The sequence below is a fragment of the Ornithodoros turicata genome, chromosome 5 (assembly GCF_037126465.1).
Source record: "Ornithodoros turicata isolate Travis chromosome 5, ASM3712646v1, whole genome shotgun sequence".
NCBI lineage: Eukaryota > Metazoa > Arthropoda > Arachnida > Ixodida > Argasidae > Ornithodoros > Ornithodoros turicata.
The window spans coordinates 43,396,782-43,420,031 of NC_088205.1; the positions used below are offsets into that span (position 1 = coordinate 43,396,782).

The 23,250-nt window shown below is 44.1% G+C and overlaps 3 long non-coding RNA genes across 3 annotated transcripts; all 3 read left to right on the forward strand.

The window, feature by feature from the left end:
• Window positions 1-11,121: 11,121 nt before the first annotated feature.
• On the forward strand, window positions 11,122-17,085 carry LOC135394415 (uncharacterized). The gene is made up of 3 exons (XR_010422887.1): window positions 11,122-11,491; window positions 11,604-11,822; window positions 12,319-17,085. It is a non-coding gene; the product is annotated as an uncharacterized LOC135394415 (long non-coding RNA).
• Window positions 17,086-17,175: 90 nt separating this feature from the next.
• Window positions 17,176-18,451, forward strand: LOC135394416 (uncharacterized). The gene is made up of 2 exons (XR_010422888.1): window positions 17,176-17,961; window positions 18,382-18,451. It is a non-coding gene; the product is annotated as an uncharacterized LOC135394416 (long non-coding RNA).
• Window positions 18,452-19,213: 762 nt separating this feature from the next.
• LOC135395595 (uncharacterized) lies at window positions 19,214-21,446 on the forward strand. Its single transcript, XR_010423202.1, has 3 exons — window positions 19,214-19,774; window positions 20,964-21,093; window positions 21,284-21,446. It is a non-coding gene; the product is annotated as an uncharacterized LOC135395595 (long non-coding RNA).
• Window positions 21,447-23,250: the final 1,804 nt, after the last annotated feature.

The window sequence follows — 23,250 nt, forward strand, 5'->3', positions numbered from 1 at the left end:
AAGCAGCAACATTTTCTGTTTGACGTGTAGCAGGCAAGGACATGATGATTAAGGGATTGTGCGGAAGTATGTGACAGGTGCTCGTTGCTAGGAATAAGCTGTGTCGATATGCGTGTTTTGCAAGATTGAACTTTGTTCCAGTGTGCTACGAAGTGCTACGCAATGGACTCAGTACGCTCAGTGCATGTAAATGCGTCAATCAGCCGATTGTGTCAGTATAATGACTCAAATAAATTTCTGTTCATTACGACACTTTTCACTGTTGTTTGGGAATCACGGAATAACTTTACGGCGTGCATGAAAGCTAGTAGACTTAGAGGTCAGGGGTAGCCGGTACGAGCCAGTATGGAAAGCAGACGTCAGCAACGGGCAGAACCGGTCGGGCTGCGAGCCGGACGGAAAGGCTTCAGATTGGAGGATTGAGGGAGCAATCGCTGCATTCTCATTGGTCGTATGCCCAGTGTTGTGTGAATTTACCTATACTATGGGCTCTATGGGGAGTTGGTGAGAGCTGGTGGCGGTCCCCAAGGAACGCCTTCAGTGGCCCGAAGAGATGGAAATCGCTGTGGGCGAGGTCTGGACTGTAAGGAGGATGTGACAGCAACTCCCAGCCAAGTTCCTGTAAGGTGTGTGTTGTGAGATGCGCGGTATGCGAGCGTTCATTGTCCAGTAGGAGGAGGACTCCTTTGGCGATGATGCCCGGACGCTTTTGCTTCAGCGCCTTATGCACATCCCTGAGAACCTGACAGTAATATGCACTATTGATGGTATCACTGGGCAGAAAATCAACATGAACAACGCCAGCCTTGTCTCAGGAAACCATGGCTAACCTTACCCGCAGACGGGGTGCTTCGGAACTTCTTGGGAGCTGGCGAGCCCGGATGCTTTCACTGTTTTGATGGGCGTTTCGACTCAGGAGTGAAATGATGCACCCACGTTTCATCGCACGTGATGATCCGATCAAGGAACGGCTGTCCTTCCGTGTCGAAGCGGTACCTTAGCTCTTGGGAGATTTCCAGTCTTCTCTGCCGGTCAAACACGGAGAGCTGATACAGATAAAATGGTTAAAAAGCAAGCGAGCTGGTGGCTAAGATCCACGACGAAAACCCGAGACTGGGAAAAAGACGAAAAACAGACGACACAACACAAAGTCTCAAGTAACGGGCTTTAACGGGCAAGTAACGGGAACCCAACGGGCTTTCCGAAACTGGAGGTGTTCATGAATGATAATGTTCAACGTTCCCAGAGAAAGGTCCGTCTTTCGAGCCAGTTCGAGACATGTTATCCGTCGGTCCTTGAGGATCAGGCGCTCCACAAGTTGGATGTTCTCAGGAACTCTGACACTGGGCTCTGAGCCGCCACGGCCGGTGTCGTCCTGCACTGATGTACGGCCGTCTCAGAACCGTTGGCACCACTCAAACGCTTTGTTGCGGCTAAGTGTATCGTGGCCATGCTGAGCCTGAAGTCTTCTGTGAATTTCAAATGACTTTACGCCTTCATTCACGACAATTCGCTCTTCGATGTGCGCGCTCATCTCGTTGTCGGCCATTGGATGGTCAACCCGTCACGCAGATGCCCTACCCCTTGGTAGGCTTAGTTCAAGATTGTACCGAAACAATCCACTTGGAGCATTATTTTTCAATTGGCAGTTGCGTTACTATCACAACACACCACACACTGCATGTCTAAGGTGCGTGTACAATGCATCAAACCTATTCTCAGGTGCAGGCGAGCTGGTACGCAATTACAACATGAAACAACTCACATAGAGATCGTCAAGTCATGCCTTTTCCTCTGCGCCTCGGGTTTCATTTTGTTATCCTCACATGCAGCTCATTTCGCATGTGCTGTGCAGCATGAGCAAAAGCACATATTGTTTTTGGTAACATGAGACGGGACATAAATACAGTGAAACCTTCCTATGTTGGACAACCGCGGTGCAGCCGAAGCGTGTCCTACTTATAGAGGTGTACGAGTTACAGAATATGAGAGAAACAAAAAATGGAAAAGATCACAGCTGTGTTGCCAGAAGTGTCCCTCTTCTTCAATTTATGTTCCTTAGTGGTACCTGGTGGTGGTGCCTGGTAGTGGTACCTGGTGGTAGTGGTACCTCTACCCACTCTTCATTGATAATTATTACTGATTTTGGTAGATTCAATTCCGTGAATTCCACTCAATGGCATTACCTCTAGAGCTTTTCGAGCAGCGTGGACTTTTCTCTGAAGCGTCAGCCCGCTTTTCAATGCTTTGGTGCAGTGCGCGTTCAAAGGCTCTAGACAAACGGAAGACAAGTGCTCACACAAAGAACTAGAATGTATACTGACAGCACTTGTTTTTGGACTCGAAAAACTAAAACAACAAAATGCTGAGACCAGTATAGGGGAAAAAAGGGGCGAAAATCAAGGCCACTGGCTCATTTTGGGTCTTTCTGGTGCAAAGATGGGCCGAGATTGAGGTAATTTGGCCAGGGTTTTGTCCGACTTAGCAGAGAAAATCCTGTCCTACTTCCGGGATAGGGAGGTGTCCGACATAGAGAATTTCATTCCCATGTAGTTTCAATGGGAGCCTGCCCGTGCAATGAAATCATGGGGAGTTGTCCGAGGTAGGGAGGTGTCCGACTTTGGAGGTTTTACTGTACTATACAGCATACATCATGTAATCTAACAGTTGTTCACGTTTGGATATTTTAGCCATGGAGTTACCCTGCATGCAATGTCCAAACACGAACAACTGCTAGACGGCAGCATGTACTGTTGCCGTATAGCACTTATGGCTTGCGTCCTGTGATCGGAAACAGTGGTATATTTTTCTGCTACAACTGGTAAACTACAGTAAAGATTTAGAAATACTGTGTCATCCCATAAAGCACTATGGGAAATGGCAGTTTGAAAAACTGGAGAAGACTGTCATTAGAACGGGGGACATGTTCTACGGTGAAATTTTTTGCAGTGTGTGCTGTACCACGTAATGCACTGCAGGCCCACCACAGTATGATAACGCTCTAAATACTGATTTGCTCTAAAAAGGAACGTGTGCGTTTCTTGTACTAACTTCCCCTTATGCAAAGTAGTAGAAAAATGTTTTCAGCCAATGGGGAGGGAGAGGACATCATTCTTGAGTCTCGTTGACCTACAGTGTGTCGTGTGTGAAGGTCATTTTGAAGAGTGTAGGTGGTAAAAGACTGTGTTCCCACATTCTTCGCAGTGTTGACTAATAACCACAATAAAGTAGAGGGTACATTTGTTGCTTCATATATATGTGTCATGGCAAAGTATGTAGAGATACATCTGTCACAACATGCAGGTGCCAAAACTGCTTTTTGTGCCTAAAATATGACAAATAGTTGTCTGTTCAACACCACTAATCATGTGCCGGCCTCCATGACATGTCTGTGACATTCCAAATTGACTAACATGTCTCATAGATGTGCGCAATGCTGAAGATGACTGTGTATCTTCTATGGATTCTTGTTTCAAGAAAAGTACTGTGTGATTTGCTAATAGCGCCTGGCTGTACCTTCACAATTCTACATAAAAATATGTAAAGTTTGCCGAAGGAAACATCATGAAGGTCCATAGCGAACAACCCTGAGACGAGGGTTAGGAAGGAACATACACAATGTCGCAACATAGTGTGTGTCCGTCCCTTCTTGTATCTCCTCTTCAGGTCTCGCCACCATGGACACTATCACCAGCTCGCTTACTGTTGAACCGTTCTTTCAACGATAAAGGTCACTTTCATGAACTGGATGGCAGCCAACGTGCTGTCAATAAAAAGAATAATGGAAGGAGCTCAATATGATCCTTAGGCTGTGCGTGGTCACTGCTTTCTGACAGATGGTGACTTAGAATTTCAAGACAGTGCCTGCAGTGGTATTATTCTTGGGTTCTCACCCTTGACGCCCATTGTGTGTCATCTGTCACCTGTAATCTGCTAACATGCACATAGCTAAAACAAAGTATATTTGTATTTATTTGGATACAGTAGGTACAGCACATTGTTTTTTACATGTTCTTTGGAAAATATCAATAAAAAAGTTCTCTACTCTGCAAGTCTCCTATTTGCTCTACAGAGCAGCTTCGAATTTCACTAGAAGCCACGTGTGAAACCTAGACCAAACTAGTGTTGAAGGTCCATATAGGTCATAGATAGATACTATTATTATTATTATTATTATTATTATTAGATCATAGGTCAGGCTTAGGTTGGTAGCAACGCAATTGACCCTTATTAAAAATTGGTGCAGGAGGTGACCAATATAACTAAATACACCAACTGACTCTCACAAATTTTGTGGTGTTATACTTTTGAAACAACATTAATATGCTGCAGTGGTCTTTTCTCCTTTGTTCCTTTTAACCTAGAAATATTAGGTCTTCGGCATCACCAGCCTTAGTTGCTGAGCATGCAGTTATTTACGTTGAGCGCTGCAGTTTCATATTTGTTTCTCTAGACAAGCAAGCCCAGGCTTCCCCATTTTGATAAGGGTCTTACAGCTTTGACAGGGCATTTGTGCACAAGGAAAACATTTGGACTCTGTGTATTTTGCTACAGAGTGCACCGTACAAGGCAGAGGACAGCATCAACCATTTCCACCAAAGTTATTAAATTTGTGATAAAGTGCATATACCTTTTGTCACTGACTAATTTGGTGGCAAAGTTACTTGAGTGGCAGTTGTGAAATTTTAAGCACATGTTCCAAAAAAATTAGGGTATGAGAAGTGCTGCCTGGTTGAACATGTGGAGTACACAATATAATAATTGGGGGTTTACGTCGCGAGACAACTGAGTGGGGAATACACAGCACAGTGTAATGTTCCTTATTCTGGCAATGTTAGCATGGTTCAAGAAGTGGTAAATGTTGCACTACCCATAATAACATCCAGCAAACAGGATACACATACCCTAATCTGAAGACACTATGCCTAACTCAAAAGCAGTATGAGATCGACCCGTACGTGTTTATTTGCGAAACTATTAAGAATGAAATATGGCCTGTCTGGTATAGAACAATGCGCACATTCAAGTGAACATGCAAAAAATACGTATAAGTACTCTCGATCTACATGCCGCGATGCGCTCTACGAGATAAACAACACACTACAAAACTACATCCAACACTTTTTGTGCGGAGCAACTCTAATGAGCACTTTCATATAACCGACGAATGGTTCAACGAATGCAGTTCGAGTGGTCACGATACATTCCTACGTCGGTCATTGTGGTCACGCTATGATGCTGTATAATATATGTATCTCGTGTGACAAGCCTGGCAATCGCACGATGTGCATGGGCAAAAATACGGTCTTCTTTCTTTGAAGACCAGTCCTCTGCAGGTATATGCTCAAACGACCACCAAGTCTCACGTTGTTGCTCAATCGCTCCCATTCCTGCACTTGTAGTAAAAGCAGCAAACGGGTCGATGTGAATTGCATCTGAACGGTTGAACTGCGAAGTTCTCGAGCACATAATCACAATTTCACGCCGAAAATGTTGTTGAGGTGAGTTTGCGGTTGTTTCCACCGTTCAATAGTTCTCGGGATTACCTCGGACGAAACGCTCATCGTAGCCCCGGCGGCCATAACTGGATTTCCTCGCAAACGGGAGAAGACGCCAGGGAAGTCAGAGAAAGCCTCAGCCTTCATCCAATCAGACGCACGATTCTCTATCTACGTAGATGGAGCAGGTTTATCCCATCTACGTCACAAAAATGGCTGCGCCCATGGCTTGTTTTGGTTTCTTTGATTAATTAATTTTCGTAATAGGAAGACAAAATTGAGAAACGAAGGTGCGTTTCGGGGGCAGTTGGATGTGCTCGTTCTGAATATCACAGCCATTTTAACACATCGGGAAATCGGCGTAGCTGACCTTTAACTCCTTTCGCTCTCGCGATCTGTTTGTGTGTCCCAGCCAGGAGAATGCTGTACATTTTGGCTCGGATGGCTAGGACTTCCTGAATAACTCCTCCTCCCGTCTCGTCTTTGAAGTACCCCATCTGGTTCACGTGCTCGTAGTTGAAAAGCGGTTGGTCCGGTGGATAGAAAGAGAGATTTAACTCATTCTCAATTTTCATCAGCTGCTCTTCCAGCTGCTCTTCTCTCACACGTAAGAGAAAAACTGTCCGTATCGCTAACTAGCGTAACTCGTAACTGGCGAGGGATACGGTACGTAGGATATCCAACACATCCGTCTCTAGCGCAATCTTCCTGAAATACAGCACGACGTCGCAGAGCTGACAGGCGTCAAGCATGACGTAGAGACGCGTGTAACCACCGAGTTCCTTACATTCGAACAATTCGAAAATGTCGAGGGCGTACTGATAGTCCTCGTCCGTGATCTCATGGTCGTTCAGGTCACTTTTGAAAGCTTTCTTTGGCAGTAGCGCGGGCAAATTGTACGCTTCGAAACTGTCGACGAAGGTGTACGGATAAATGCCCTTCCTGAGGCGGCGGCGGAAACGGTCACCAAACATTTGACGGGTACAATGAAACGCGCTCTCGCCACTGCTGACGAGCAGAGTTTCCACCAGGTTCGACAAGGGTTGAAAAACTGCGTGGTATCGCGGAAATGGAGATCGCCAATGTTGAACCTTCTTATCTTTTCCGAACTCGAAGCCAAGATCCATGGTTCACACATATTTAGAACGAAACCAGACCCTTCTCTCGCATAGTTTCCTACGCGTTGCGAGGACTCTGCGATGGCAGCTTTATCACGTCTTCGATTTCTTGGCGGTTATGAACTACTCTCACGTGAAGGTTCACGTGAAGGAGATGAGAAGTCAACCCGTCGGCTCCGTCCTTAACTATGAGCGCCTTCGAGCACAGACAAAATTTGAAAGGCATGGGATAAGCTTCGAGGACGCGCGTTATTACTGGAGCTATGCTCGCTAGATAGAGTCGCAAATCGTCGACGTTGTCGTCGTGCGGGGAACAGAGAAGCGTGTACCTAGTCTAGTAGCCGTTCCGTCGAATGCCTCGTCTGTGACAAAAAAAGGAAGGAAGCGCCTCTCCGTGACGGAGGGATTATTCTCTACAACGTGTTCTCGTAATTCAACGATTCTACGCCCCTGGACAGGCTCATCCTCGTTTCGAAGTTCTGGACTTGCATTTGGTGTTTCATCTCTAACCCTACCAGAAAGAGGAATGAAATCTACATACGACTGATCCCCTTCCCACATGAGCAGTTCGTCTGCACTGTTGTGCCCATCTAGGGGTTCGTCGTCGTCCGTTTCACGTATTACGAAAGACGGACTACTGACTCTGTTGTCGTCGTCGTCGTCTGAAAGGACGACTGGACTGTTACCGAGATTATCTATTCTAGCTTCGTGCTCTCTTTCTACGGCCACGAGCATGGCATCGATGGGGTCGTACTGACATACGAGACAGCGTGGCACTGCGGTCAAACAAAATCAGTACGAGATTCCCCCTCACGAAACAATGCTCACTTTTCTTCAGTTAAGGAACACTTGCGGTTGTTGATGAGAGAGGTTGCCGGGGCGGCAGGACGAGTCTCTGTGTGTTTCATGACATGCGGTGACAGTGGCTATCGTTTCCTGAAAAAAAGAAAGAAAAGAAACAACAACGACAGATATAGAACACACACACACAGCAAAGTCGCTCGACTTACATTTTTTCCACGAAACGGCTCACGTCGTGGACGGATGGATGCCCCTTATGGGCTTTCGATCGATCGTCGTAGAACCAGATCACCTTTTATAGTCGCCACCGCTCTCCTCCTACACCGTCGCATTGCGACGGTGTCGTCTGTACTTTTACACCCCACCATCCGAATTTCGCGCTGTTTTCCGTTGCGATGTCGCGTATAACAATGATGCGTAACTCATTGACGTTGAATAAAACATTGGACTAATGTCTATCTAACACTCTGGTGCGTTCTGGGCCGGCTTCTATGTGTCGACAAGAAGACCCAGAGTGGTATTCGAACCCAGGAACCTCCTCCACTGGACGTGACATACTAACCACTAGACTAATTCGTGCTGGGACCCCGTCTCTATGACGTTTCCATATTGCGGGGTTCGTGTCTAAACACGTCCAAACATGTTCAAACACGTTAGAGAGAGAGAGAGAGAGAGAGAGAGAGGAACTGGTGCGTCCTGGGACGACTTCTATACGACGGGTCGCGCGTCTTTCATATCGCGGGGTTCATGTCTAAGCACGTCCAAACATGCTACACGTTCAAGGACGTTATAGGGAGTGAGAGGAAAAGCGTTACTATAAATGTCGAAGCGATAGTTTGATCGTCATTCTCGTCTAACCTCCATCAATCTGAACTTCGTGGATCCTCATAAGTAATACCCATGACGTCATCGTCGAAATGTTTGAAGAGTTTCGTTTACAGTTTACAACACTTTTGCGGCGCCTGAAGTCGGTTTTTCCCATCTCACGTATTTCGGGAGAGTGGCAGCGCCCGCTTCTTCTGCACCGGTAACATCTCATTACGGCCGAAGTCTCATTACGACCGAAAGTCTCATTACGGCCGAAAATCCTTTAATCCCCAAGTGTCTCGTTACGGCCAAAGTCGCAATACGGCCGAAGGTAGTCTCATTACGGCCGAAGGTGTCTCATAACGGCCAAAAAGAAAAAGAAGCATCCACCATATTAGCTGTGTATATACTGTGTTTTATGCTTCCCAAAATGTGTCCGAGGCGGCGTGCCCCCACGGCTTGTGTCACACACAATGGTTCATGCACACAATATTGCGACAGTGTTTCATGCATCCCTCGTGAAAAATGTTTTTATTGTCATATGTGTCACACGATATTTGTATGTATTACGCCATTTTCTCTCAGTATTCAAGCAACATCCTACTCGTTGGTTCTGTGAGCAAACTGTGTGTGTGTGTGTTCTGGAAAGTACTCCACACGGGAGCCCACTGGGAGCTCCAGGAGCCACATGACGTATGACCGTGATCTTCTCCGCCACTAGCTGCCTTCTACAATTTACGTCCACCTGAAATTTAAAAAAGTACACAAGGCACTGAACAAAATAACATATGCTCTTGTTTGACGATGACCATAAGACATATGCAGTCAAGCAGACTTTTTTTCCATATATTCAAAACATATTCAAGAATTATGGACAACAATGACAATTACGTCATCATGATGCAGCTGCATTGCCAGGAAAATATTTCAGGAGGTGTTTTATGAGGCTTGACATGGGGTGGAGGAGTCCCCCTCGTCAGTGCTTTATCCAGACCCCCTACACCCCCTAAATTTTTTGCCTGTGCACCCCCTACAGGGGGTGCCCTTGCGATTTCAGCTTCAGATACGTCTGTAATGATATGTTAAGCTGCAATGACGTAACTATAATGATGACCTCCCCCCCCCCCAATTTTTTCCAACACCCCTTTCGTGCTTGGGATTCTGGATAAACCACTGCCCCTTGTTCATTTTCGTTGGGCACTACATTAGAGCTTATGCCACTGCACTAATGTCACAATGTTATAAGTGTGTGTCACTCTGGGCATTCGGAATTCCTCTAAGCTACAATATGTAAATTCAGAATATCCGAAGGGTAAGCATCAGATGTTACCAGCGGGCTTCATGCTGAAACGCGTGTACGCAAAACACTCCCGCTGTCGTGGGCGACGTCGTTAGTGGAATCATACACGCAAGACAATTGCGGGCACATGGAGTAGTGGCAGCAACCTGAAAACGATACATTTTCTAGTTATATATGAGTAATCAAAAATATACATTCCCACATGTTTCGTTTTGTCGTTTGCAGGAAGCGCTAGTAAGGGAACAGCACTTGGTTGGTCACATGCAAGCCACAATGTGAGAGGTGCCGATATTTCGATTACGCGATCAAAAATTAAAAGTCTAGAACCATGCACACTTCCCCATGCAACTACTTCCCCAGCATCGTGAGACATGACGCCCGTGACATGACACCATGTATTCACGTATAGTGTAATGTGAAATGATATGCAGGAATGAAAAAGATGCCAACATACATGTAATCCAGTGTCTCATAAGTTCGCTTCGTTTCCTGCAGCTACCATAAAGTGCAATGCACGATATAAAAGTTTCGTTTCGCCATGATGCTCACCGCACATTGCTGCACATTTCGCAAGCGTCACGCAATCCCACGTGACCTCTTTTTGATCAGTGAAAATAACTCGCGTCATGGACATGCATGTTCATCTCAGCGCTAATCACGTTTTGAATGCTATAGAAGGAGGGGCGATCAATACTCTTCCTTTCGTGTTTTGATATCTTATTATATATACTCTCACGCTCTCACTTCGGAAGTTCGGATGCTGTCTAGCAACGTTGGGTATCTCGTTTCTTGTGTTAAGCTCCATCCATCCATCCATGTGTTAGCGATCAGTTGTAGTTTACGACGCAATAATATTTTCTATCGATTTGTAGTGCTGTAACGTGCAAATTAGCGGACTTAAGCGGCATCTTATTTTTCGTCGTTGTCTTTCGAGCAGCGCGTATTGTTCCGGTGAAAATTGAGTTGAATGAATCGTCATAGTCCCAACGTATATCGCGCTGTGTTGACCAAGACCGAGAACAAATAATTCTGGTGAGTTATGCTTTCGTAGACTGTCTGGCTTAGCAGTGTGTTATCCACATATAGTGGCATTCTCATACGAGTAATTTGACTGAATCAAAACAGCCGAAGTGCCTGTAATAGATGTAGGTGGGTATGTGTTAGCAGATTTGCACCGTTTGTGGTTCGTTGCGCGTTTAGGAACAACAAATTCATTCGAAGTTAAAGGGACTCTGACCAGAAACTGTGGGAGCTCTTTCGTACCTGTAGTCGATAAAGCACCCAACAAGGACTCTCCATGCGAAAATTCACGCATTAAAACCCCACGGTTTCTCTAAACTCGAATTTTAAACATTCGACTTCATCCGAGTGCAGCACGCCTAGCGTCAAACCGAGAAAACATACGTTTATATAGAATATCCACCCCGGTCCACCATCAAGATGACGTCAACACGGGGGCCACTCGCAACACCCACAATTGGCTCAAACGCGTCACGTGGTCACGCAATATCTGTCAATTTCCTTCGTGAAATGGCATTTCTACGTTAATATGTTTTTGTTACAGAGCCTCAAAAAGAAAAATATACCCTGCATTTATCACCTGCAACAGTTTCTACGATTTTCTTTTCAATCTGTACACGGCGTTCGATATATGCTTCCGTATCCGGTCAGCTGTAATGGATGCCGTATGCCGAGCTTGCGAACTGCGAACTTGTGTGACTCCCGGTTCATCCTCTTTGTTCGGGTCATTGGGTTGGTGTTGGTCACCATATTCTGAATGTTTCACCTATCGTTGCAGTGTACTGTTCTTGATCTGCTGCGAAGCGACGAACCGCAACGGCAGTCACTCGCCTCAGCGAACTTCTGTCTGCTGCATCTCAAAGGAGCATGGGGACCTGATAATACCTTCAACTAAAGAAACCAAATGTGCTCTCGTGTGGTCCTGACGGAAAAGTAGTATCAACAAGGTTAGCACATTTATTTTTCAGTTCCAAGTCTACGTACTGAAAACCATGCAGGTGCAGTCGATCATTCTCGTAGCTGTTGTGTAACGCGTATGCTTTCTTACATATCCCACAGAACCCTCCACTTTTTCGACCAAGTTATCGTTATGAGATCCTTCTGATGGCTTCTTACTAGGCTATGCCGCTCCGAAGCATTGAGATGACGAAGCGTCGTGGTAGCTGCACCTCTGCCTTCGAAAGATGAATCAGTCATTCCACACTGTGCTTACTGGCTTTGTGTAGAGTCTGGCAAATCCGACAGACTTGGACTGCCTTTTTCAAGAAAGTTTGAAATGTAAGTATGTGCATATTGGTTTCACATATCCACCACATATTGAGCGTGTGTATGATTGTACTTTATATGCTACAGCGTATCAGCGTACATTATTATTCAACACGTAGTGTGGCAAACTCGACATCAGTCACACAAAGCCAACAATTGCCTTTTCTTCAATTGCTTATTTTTATCATATCATGTTTTTGTCTATATCTCAATTTACCAACCAACAAAGTATATTATTTTAGTATAATCGTCTGATATTTAACAAGTCACAGTTTTACCATGGTTTTGGCACACTATAGCCCGAGTTGCTTATGCGTCATTAAATTGAATCATCGTCATCTTCAACTGCCATTATTCAATTGAAGTGCCAGGTGGATATAATGATATGGCAAGATATATTTTTTTGCTGTCATCCTGGAATTGCTCATTTCAGAAGAATAGTCACCGTGAAGTTTGTTTTCGTTTTCAGAAACATTAAGAGGACTAAAACCAAACACTTTTCTTTCAGAGCATCCCTTATGCACCTGCATTTCAATTCCAATCTGTATTACAAGAATGACAGACCACTCAACAGAGATGAACATCTGAAAGTGAAAGAGCTGGAATGAAGATACGTTAATCTGTGTCAAAGGTTCTTGGTATGTGTGCGAGTCGAGGACATAGGTCTCAAGCTTATTCCTGTCTTCAGAAGAGGTGACAAATATGCTCCTTCTATCTATTAACCAGCTCCACTTTTTAGGGTTCCCTGTAAACTAATGGAGCACATCATGTACTACCACGTTGTCAACTAAGTTGACTCTGTCAATTTCTTTTTTTAAATTCCAGCATGGCTTTAGAAAAGGGTATTCAGGCAAAACTAACGTAGTGGAATTCGTTCACAGCATTTCAAACTGTCTTGATTTCTGGGTCCATGTAGATGTAGTATTCTTTTTATTTTGTAAGGGCCTTTGACACTGTGCTCTACGCTCGCGTGTTGGCCAAAGTAGCCTAATTAAAATTTGATCCTGCTACCTGGATATGCAGTTTCTCAACTAACCGTAACTGTGGCGACATCTCGTGAGGAGAACCTATCATATCGCCACCATGCAGCATTTGTTATATTACAATCGCTTCACATTTTAATCTAGTCAAAAGCAAGGCCTTTTGGTGATCGGTCTTGTATAATTACGTGCCCATCCGTTATGTAACACCACACTGGGTTCTTCAGCCTATGAGAGAGAAATAAATATATTGCCAAGTAAATTGTCTACAAGGCTCGTTATTCCATTTCGCCACACTACCACAAGCAATTGTTAGAGTAGTGGCCCAGGGCATGAAGCTCGCCACTAATCATCATTCAAACAAAGTTCATAATGTAAAATGCTTTACTCAGAACACTGGCTTAACACAACAATTAAGAATAAAGAGAGTAAACGTTTCATTGCCTATCCAGGTGGCATCATCCCTCCAACAGAGAACAATCAAAAACAACATCAAAGGAGTCAAATCGGTGGTCCGCATTCCTTTCATGCAATGTATTTCATACGCTGTTTGGAGGGCACTGTGCCCTTCAGGCATTTTGACTGTGCATATCAAGTTGAGTGCATAGAATCTGATGCAACCTACATTGGCGAGATAGACAAAAGACGTGGGACAAGACTAAAAGAGCCAGTTGCCAGGGCTACTAATGCTTAGCTTAACTAAACAGGACCGAATCAGTCTACCACTGCTCTCCTAAGGGACATATATTTTGATGGTGCAGTAACCTTTGCTCATGACTAGCGATGGGACCCTAGAAAGTTCTTAGAATCCTGCTTTATCAGGCGTGATGCTTCAGCCTGTAATACATACCGTGGCCCCCTATCGGATGTGTAAGATTCCCTCTTAGATAGGCTGATGTGCTCATCTTTGGCCTCTGTTGTACTGATGATGCCACCCGGATAGGCGACAAAACGTTTACGCTCTGTTTTTATTCGTTGTGTTGAGCGGTGTTTGCAGTAAAGGACGCTACATTATGAGGTTGTCACCCGGCTTTTGGAATATATTTTCAAATAAAGTTGTTGTTTTACAAAGCTCAATACATTGCAGAAATCATTCTTGTTGCCTATTGTTTTGGGGGTGCCATTCTAGCAGTCACATCAAGCAGTGAAGGACCAATTTAAAAAGTAAAGGCAGTCTGATTTATGTTCTTGCCGACATGGCACAGCGTATGTACGAGGTAGCTCCATTTCAGAAGCCTGAGAACACTCAAAGCAATTAGTGTGCTAGCATCAGATATGGTGTACAGCATTACATATTTGCTTTTGCTAGGGCAACTAAGAAGGGTGGATAGAAAGGCAGTTACAACCTGTTTCCACAAAAGACACTCAGATTCATTAGCAATTTCCTCTAAGAGAGCCAAGGCTTTTTCTAGATTACTAGAACATGGGTACCTGGTTATAAATAACAAGAATTCATCTACCAGAAGTCAGTGTTTCACACACCCTGCTTTCCATCAACACTATTAAAAGGTGTGACCCCCAAACCTGCACAAAATTCCTGGAGAGTCTTTACTGGACACTGTTGCTGTCCCTCTCAACAGGTGCTCCCTATGAACCCGATTCACAGTTCTGGATGCACTGCCTGAGCTAACTTCAGCATGCTTTCCCAACACGAATGGTAACTGCTATGAGGAGTGTTGTACTTACTGAAAGCAACATGAAATGCTGTACCTTGACAGGTAACGTTGATATCCTTCTTAAGACCGTAGAGAGATGTTCCTTGCTCCCTTTCTTCCAAATCTTACTATCAGACGCAAGCCCACTTGCCACCAAGCCAATGAGATGTGCCTCACAGTCAGTGCAATCAAGGGAATCAATCACTGAGGCTCAGAAAAGCTGTTTTCCATCGGGATCTGATCCAGCACTGAGCCGTGAGTAGCCCCGTGAAAGTACCAAGGCTTCTTCGAATTTTAAATGTGCCAGCATTTGTTTTCCTCCCCTCCTTCTTTTTATGTAGTAGCTGATTACTTTAGCCTTGTACTGCTTTGGAGATTGTTGAGATGATGTAAGAGGTGGAACTAGGCTTTATGCAAAATGAGGCAAAGTGTGACTATGTACAAATCTTCTGAGAATGTCTATGTATCATTCACACAAAGAGAGGATACGTGTTACATCTTTTTCCGGTTTTGATATTTATTTATTTATGAATATGTCTCAAAGGCTATTGCAGGCATTACATGAGGGGGGACATCAACATGGGTCACTTAACAAATACGGAAGTTACAAGGAACATACATATTTGGAAGACAAGACTCTATTTTTTGTTCGTTCATCAGTCTTGCTCAAGAAATTGTTCACTGTAGCAATGGTACACAATGTCACGAAAGGAGTGCTCATCTATCGTTCCGCAAGACTCATTAAAAAGGACTAGTGTTGTGTTTCAACACAACATGTTGAACTCATGAACCATGCATCATCCTGAGAGCTATAGATCATCCTAAATACAGATGCTGAATTATTTTAAATGTGATAGACGAGCTGTGCGAAGAGGTACCCCCAGTTAGGATCTTGGGTACTTGAAGCCTGTGGCATTTTCTGTGGGAAAGGCTTGCCAGACCCTCTTCACTGCACAGGCTGGGATGACCATGATCTTGTTTTTTCCAAGCTTGTGCCATACTCACCTTGCAAACTGGCGATACGCAGTGTATCTGCATCGTCTACACAGATGTACATAAAATATAGTTTAGGCAAATAGGTAACCGGTTACAGTACAGTGTGTGTGCATTGTCATTTCTACATGTACCTGAGAGTAACTGCAGTTTACCTGCCCACACCTTGTACATTACTACACATGCTGTGTTCTTTTAGAACCCAAAATTGTTTTGCTTTTCACTGAATCGACAATCAAGAACACTCAATATCGCTAAAAACCTACGCTAAAACCTTATGCACAGGGCAATACATAAAAACGTGACTCAGGACACAGCACACTGACAATTACAAAACTGCCTATATTGGTTTTCTCCAGTTCAGAGTCGTGTACTGTATAGCCTTTTTATGTGCTGCGCCCTGTACTGGAGCTTTTAACGACTCTATTGCATGACCAAACCAGTTTTGGGCGCCCAAATTTTAACATCGTTCGACAAGGACACATGTGACTTACTTGTGAATACAGTCGCTCATAGGTTCGCGCTGCCCACGGAGTTCAATATGCGACCTTCAGGACAGTCATATTGAAGAATAGAAGTTGGAAATCTTTGTGGGTTGTAATGCACTGATACTGCAGTCATTCGGCAGTGTTTTCGAGCTCCTTGCAGCACAAGCATTCGATCTCCTTCGGCATTATGACACACCAGCCACACCGGCACCATGAACAGCAAGTGCGCATTAGATATCAGAACACGAAATTTCTGAGAACGTTTACATGTTCGATCACAGTGTGCGTTAAAAAGCTCATCGCTTACCTGAAGACAGTCGACTCATGCTGTTTGCTTCATCTGTAACTGATGTTCGTAGAGCTCTAACTTCGTCTCGCATTCACGGCATCGGCGACGTTTCGAAAGCCTACCGAGCTGTTCAGCACGCAGAATTTTCTTCTCGATGTCTCGATCGCAGAAAGGTCAGAAAGAAGTTCCGGGCTCGAAGTCTCCGCATTTCTGCCTTCGACGTCCATATTGAAGATCGCTTTCCGGACGGATGCCGGCGCTCTCACAAACTCACTAACAACAGAACTTCCGGTCCGGGCGCCCAATGAAACGTGGCCCTCGTGACTTCGTCACACACACGGAAATTGGCGGATGTCCACTGCAAAGAGGCTAGATTTCGGCCCCGATTGCGCGAGTTGAGGGGGAAAAGCGAAGCCGGTTTTGAGCTCCCTGTTTGGCAAACTTTGCCTCCGCGCACAGCCAAAATATTTCGCGTGTGGCTTGGAGGCATATTATACCTTCGTAATAGATGCAAACGAAATATTTGTCGAACTTCTGGTCAGAGTCCCTTTAAGACACCGATAATGCCGCACGGTACAGCAGATTTATCATTGTCAGCCATATTTCATTTGTTAAAATTTGTCGTCATATTTGTTCAAAAATAAAAGCACAAGTCGCCATACTTGAATTTATCCCTTGAATTGCTTACCGCGAGCATCTGCAAATGTTGCGCAGGCTTTTGCACTGTACTAATCGCAAAAGCATATCTGATTACAATAAATATTTCAAGAGGAAGTCATTTAAAGGACAACGGAAACGAAATTTGTCCATTGCAAAAATGGGACCGAACAAGGTGTAAATGCATAATGTAAAAAACCCCGAGACTAGGGAACACGAAGGGACAGACACAAACACGAAGTCTCTCTTATTGAGACTTCGTGTTTGTGTCTGTCCCTTCGTGTTCCCTAGTCTCGGGGTTTTTTACATTATGCATCATCTTCACCAGCTCGCTTGCTTCCTAGCCATTTTTTCAAGGTGTAAATATTATGTAAAATTATGGTGCCAGTAGTATTTTGCAAGTACGCTGTGCGGATGGCCATATTTCTGACGATTACGAGAGCGCTAGGCCGCCCACTCGACACGATCGCCCATGGAGCGCGCCAAGCATTGCGGAAAAATCTGAGGAGCGCGTGACGTCAAATATCTCTCGCGCTCCATGTGCGGCTGCACGGTACAAACACGGCGAATTCTGAATAACGCCTGAAGATGTTTGATTCGGAGATCTCGTGGAAGTCTGAAGACAATATATTCTATGAGAGATGGGTTCGTACATGCTTCTTCGTCTTCGTTCTTTCCCCGTAGCAGGAATTAGACGTACGCCGAAACACCAAATGAAATGAAGCGAAATGAAAGTCAGGAACTCCAACAGGAGAGCCAACGTGCGTCACTTCCGTGGTCTGCTACGGCGGCGCGGCGACGCTCACCAGGGGCTCAGAGTGCTCCACGGCCGAATTTTATATCGCGATTGTGGCGGCGTTTCAACTAATATACGCAAATCTAAGTCGAATTCCGGATTGTTTTGGTACACATCGCAATATGAGGCAAATAGCTGTGCAGCCTATTTTCGTTTCCGTCGTCTTTTAAGTACATTGTTATTTATAGCTATTTTTCATTTCAGTCATGTTATGTGGGTACGCGAAGGATTCCGAAAAACAACAACAACATGGCTAACAGGATGTTGCTGCCCAGGGAGTCTTGGCTGAAGAGGTGAGCTGTTAAGATTACCAATTGTATCATACGGTTCTGTTGTGAGGTGAAAAATTGTGTATAGTAGTGCACGAGAGTTAATTCGTGCACTACTTTTATAAGAAGAAACGAGAAAAGGAAAGTCATGCATGCATCATTTCATGAATTGTAATGTATCACTGTTTCATATTCACATGTTTCCATTAAGTGAATGAACTAATGCAACTAAATTCATCTCATGGTTATGCATTGTGTTTACCTGGAGTCACATTTTTTCATTTTTTTGTCTAGATGAAGGTTTATGTTAGCCTTGTATGAAATAACAGACACATATCAACATGTATGCAGCTTGTGCACATTAAAACCAGCCATGTGGAGTCAAATGCCTGTTTTTTTTTTAAATATTCTAGCCTATTCACGGTTGCTCTTTGCTTATTGCAGGTCTACTCATTCCAGAAGCAAGAATTGTACCATTGTAAAGCGAATGGAAATAAACTGACGTCGACTGAGATAGGTGTTCCTTCTTGGCCAATGACTGTAGGATGTCTCCAAAAAACGTCACAACAAAGCCGATGTTCATCTAGCTCTCCACAAGGAGCTAGCTCCACCTAGTAGCCTGCTGCTTCACAGCAACATCAACACTACCTTTGGGGTGTACACATTACACAATATGGTGCATTGTGCTGTGGTATGATAGCATACTGATTGTCGCACAATATGTTTATATATATGATAAGGGACCTAAGGGCACACTGCATGGCTTATACCATCTGGAATGTATATCCATACTTGGCAGCAACATTGCATGTCAATGCACGTTACAATACACATTTTGACTTTTGGCCGTTATGAGACATCTTCGGCCGTAATGAGACACTTGGGGCTTAAAGGATTATCGGCCGTATTGAGACATCGGCCGTAATGAGACTTCGGCCGTAATGAGATACAATCTCTGCACCAACCGCGGTGGATTGTGGTCTCAAGCGTAAACCACATGGAGCGATTATTGGGAGCGATCGTCGCGCCCGGCGACGCCGCGCGGATCCCCATCGGCTCGTTTGCCGCGTTCGGAACCACAAGGCGCGACGCTACGGGGACATCGCACACAACGTGGTCAGACGTGTCAGACTTATGCCTGCAAACACGATGTGTACACAACACTAAAATTCGATCTCATACGGCGCATTAATCTATAGAAAAACATGCTGCGCACACTTCCCGCATTGTGGATATGTGTCTATATTCGGCAGAAGCGGGATAAGAAACAGTCGTACGCGACGCACCTCACTTCCGCTTCCTGTTTTTCTTTTTTCTCGCTGCGTCTGTGTCACGGTTGTGCTCTTCGCTCTACACTTTTCGTCAGTTGTTTACGTTTATTTTGTGTGTGTGTTTTGTCATTCTTTGCTTTCTATTGGCATCTCCGCATGGAGAGACAAAAGGAGTTGCTATTACTGAAGAAAAAACTGTTGTTGTTGAAAAAGAAACGCATCGATGCGGGGTCTCCGCGCACATGGTGGGTCCACCCGGTGTGGCAGAACAGAAGACACGAAAGCGAGTTCTACACAGCGGTGAGTGTTGAAAGAAAGATATGATTCGAGTAAAAGAAGCTCTACCGTTGCCAACGCTACGGTCTCTCTAATATTTTTGGTCAATTCATTCCTTTTTAGATGAAAAAGATGGCAGCTTGTGGAAACCACCACCTGTTCATCAAATATTACAAGATGAAGCCTGAGGTCTTCTGGGAGCTGTTTCTTGTTGTGAAGGAAGACCTGCAAAAACAGTATCTATGCCGGGAGCCAATCACTCCTGAGGAGCGCTTGGCTCTCACAATTAGGTAAATACTGAGGGATTCATAGTGAAAATGAAATCCAGTGATACTTTAGACCTAGTGACTTTGACACCTGATATTTTTAGGGTTGTTAAAGTCACTTTCAAAAATATCTGGTAACAGGTATATGGGTTCAAAAGCATATAAATGATTATACTGAAATAAATACATTGATACAGTTAGCTCGAAATCTATATGCGGTTCTTCTACAACTACTTTTTACAATTATTGATTTTACTTATTTTGAAGGAACTCAAGTACCCTTATGACCTTGATTATAATACCGTATCTCCATTCACTCATCGACCACAGCTAAAAAGCAACTAGGAAAAAGAGTAGCACACTGTGGTGGACCTCACAACATCTAGTTCCAAACTTCAATTGAATGATGGCAGCTGAAGGTGGCAATCAGAGGGTGTTTGCTCAAATCCCACTTTTTGTGCCTTTCTTCAACTGCCATCGTTCAACTGCAGTAGAAGGTGTCGACGCACACACACATAAAGATACGATGATGAGAAGAAGGTGTCGAAAAAAGCAACTGAGCTATACAAAAGATACACAAAGCCGGCGTTCACACGGGGCCACTTTTCCCAGCAACTCGAAGCAACTCAAACCAACGTCTTTCGAGCAATTTCGAGTCCGCGTTCACACGTAGCAACTCGGTAGCTCCACCCACAAGCAACCTTATAGCGACCGGAGAATGTGGGTTCGAATCGAACTGGTGGAATCTTTTCTTTAGCGGCTGTTTATCAAATTTCAGTCAGTTTTATTGCTCCAATAGATCATTATTACCTTCTAGAAATGGCAACTGATATGTTTCCGTGAAGTTCGTAAAAAAAGAAAAAGTTATTTCTCAGCTGCACCTGCAGGATTTGAACCCATGAATCCACAACGAAATCCACAACGCCATCGGGAGTCACGTGGCAATGCTCCCCTCGCTGATTGGCTGGTGCATGAGCAATTTCTCAAGTTTTCGGTCGGCGAGCGATTCGTAGCAACTCTGAGCAACTCGAGTTGCTGGAGGTTGCCGGCTGACAGCAACTCCAAAGTTGCTCATAGTTGCTGGAAAAAGTTGCATGCCCCGTGTGAACACCGCTTGTAACGAGATACAGGTATTCAGATACTTTTGTTCAGTTACTTAACAATCTTGGCTATGTTTCAGTGTTTTACTTCTGCTAACGCATTTTAATTTCAGTTACCTGTCATCTGGAATGCAGATCCAAGATATTGCAATGCTGTTCCGTGTAGGAATTGAAACCGCAAGACAGATAGTACATGAAACATGCACAGTCCTTTGGGAACGGCTGGCTCCGGATTACATGAAGGTATAGATTATCTATTCAGAGAAATGTGAAAGCAACTACTATTTTAGTAGTTTAGCAACCACATATGGCGTCACTGTACTGTCTTTTGAGGATTTTTTGTATATTGGGTCAGTGTACAAACAGCACCAATGCATGTAAGGAGTTTGTCAGCCACGTCTGCCGATTGAGATGTCACTGTTTTAATTTTCAGTGCCCATCAGAAGACGACTGGAGAGCCATCGCCAGTGATTTCTGGATAAGATGGCATTTTCCTAATTGCCTTGGTGCCGTTGATGGCAAGCACGTCCAAATCTTTGCACCAAAGAAGTCTGGAAGCATGTACTATAACTACAAGGTGTGGTTAATTTGTATCATCCATCATGTTACATGTTTGTGGGCAATACCTAAATAGATGTAATATGAAAGTAATTTAAATTATGTAACTAAATGGACTGTTTACAGGGAACGTTCTCCATTGTGCTTATGGCGATAGCTGATAGCCGTTATCGGTTTATCTGTATTGATGGGGGGGGGGGGGGCTCAAGGAAGACACTGCGACAGCACGGTGTTCAAGGCCTCCCCGATGGGACAGTGTTTGGAAGCTGGAGCGCTCCATCTTCCTGATGTCGCAAGGTTGCCCCTGTCAAACACAGTCGCACCATATGTGTTTTTTGGAGATGAGGCGTTCCAGCTGCGCCCAGACTTCCTGCGCCCATTTCCAGGACGAGGCCTCACAGATAAAAGGCGTGTCTATAACTACCGGCTCAGCCGTGAAAGATGAAAGATGAAAGTCACTGAAAAGGTTAGCCAGCTGTAGGGATCGAACCCACATCATGTTGCTCCAGCCCCAGAATATCAGTTTCTCTCTTGTTCAACAGGCTCAGCCGTGCCAGGTTAGTGAAATCATTCTTTCAATATTGGTTGCAAAAATAAAAGCATAGTCTTAGTGGAATAACAAGGAATGTGAAAACATGCATCAGATAGCCATAAAAATACATTCGGCTCTACATAACATGTCGACTTTGATATTCCCACCTTGCATTCCATTTCCCCTCAACAAGCTGTGGGTAACATGATGAAAACTGCAGCAGTATGGCTTAGTTCAACATCAACTCCTAAAGTTAGACAATAATTATTACGACATCAAATAAAACATGTAGATTATAGCAGAGATGGGGGAGTTTCTCGACAAAAGGAACTTCTTACGAGTTATTTGAACTAATAACATAACTAATTTAGAGCCAATTTACCTAATAACATAACTAGAAACTAAGTTACCTAACTAAGTAACTAAGTTGACTAAGATGCTAGTTATGAAAATGAACTTGAAGTTAGGTACTTTCAAGTTACTTGCTACCTAATATACAGTTTTTAGTTTTTCACATTTCTATAATTAATCCAGGTCTTAATTTCAAAATTGACAGTAGACATTTTATCAAAATTGTACTGGTATCTAATATAATGAAAGAAACATACTTTTATATACTTCTGCAAGGTGTCATTTAATGATTTTGATTTTGTAATAAAATTATTGAAGTACAAAGCATGCATCACAATTTTAGATACTATGGGTCGTTGTCCTCTGTGCACATTTCATAGAACCATGCAAAGTGTAGCATTTAAATACACTGCTTATTTCTATCATGAACATCACCTGAGTCTTCTTGTATACAGCCAGAACACAATTTGTAGCACTCTACATGCAACAACAAGGGAGTGGAGGTAGCAGTGCCGTACACGGATACACCCAGGCCACTCATGACTGTCGTATCAGTAGAGGGAGAGGATGCAGCTTGCATTACTTGTAAATCAGAATTGAACAAAAGAAACTTGCCTCATGTTACTTTGACAAAGTTACATAAAAAAGGAACGAGATCCTCAAGAAGTCACCGATGCTCAAATGCAGGTCTTCAATTAAAAGTTATGAAAAAAGTAACTTAGTTCCAGTAACAAGTTACCCCAACACAGGATTATAAGGTTCAGCAGGCTTGTTTTAGTGCCAGTGGGAGCAATACACATACTAGTGAGACTGTTCTTCCTCACAGACGTTGCGTTGAGAGCGCTTTTGGAATACTGGCCTCAAGATGGAGACTCCTCCTAAGCCCCATGAAGTTGAAGCCGGACAATGTGGTGAAAGCTGTGAAGGCGTGCTGCGTGTTGCACAATTTCATGATAGTG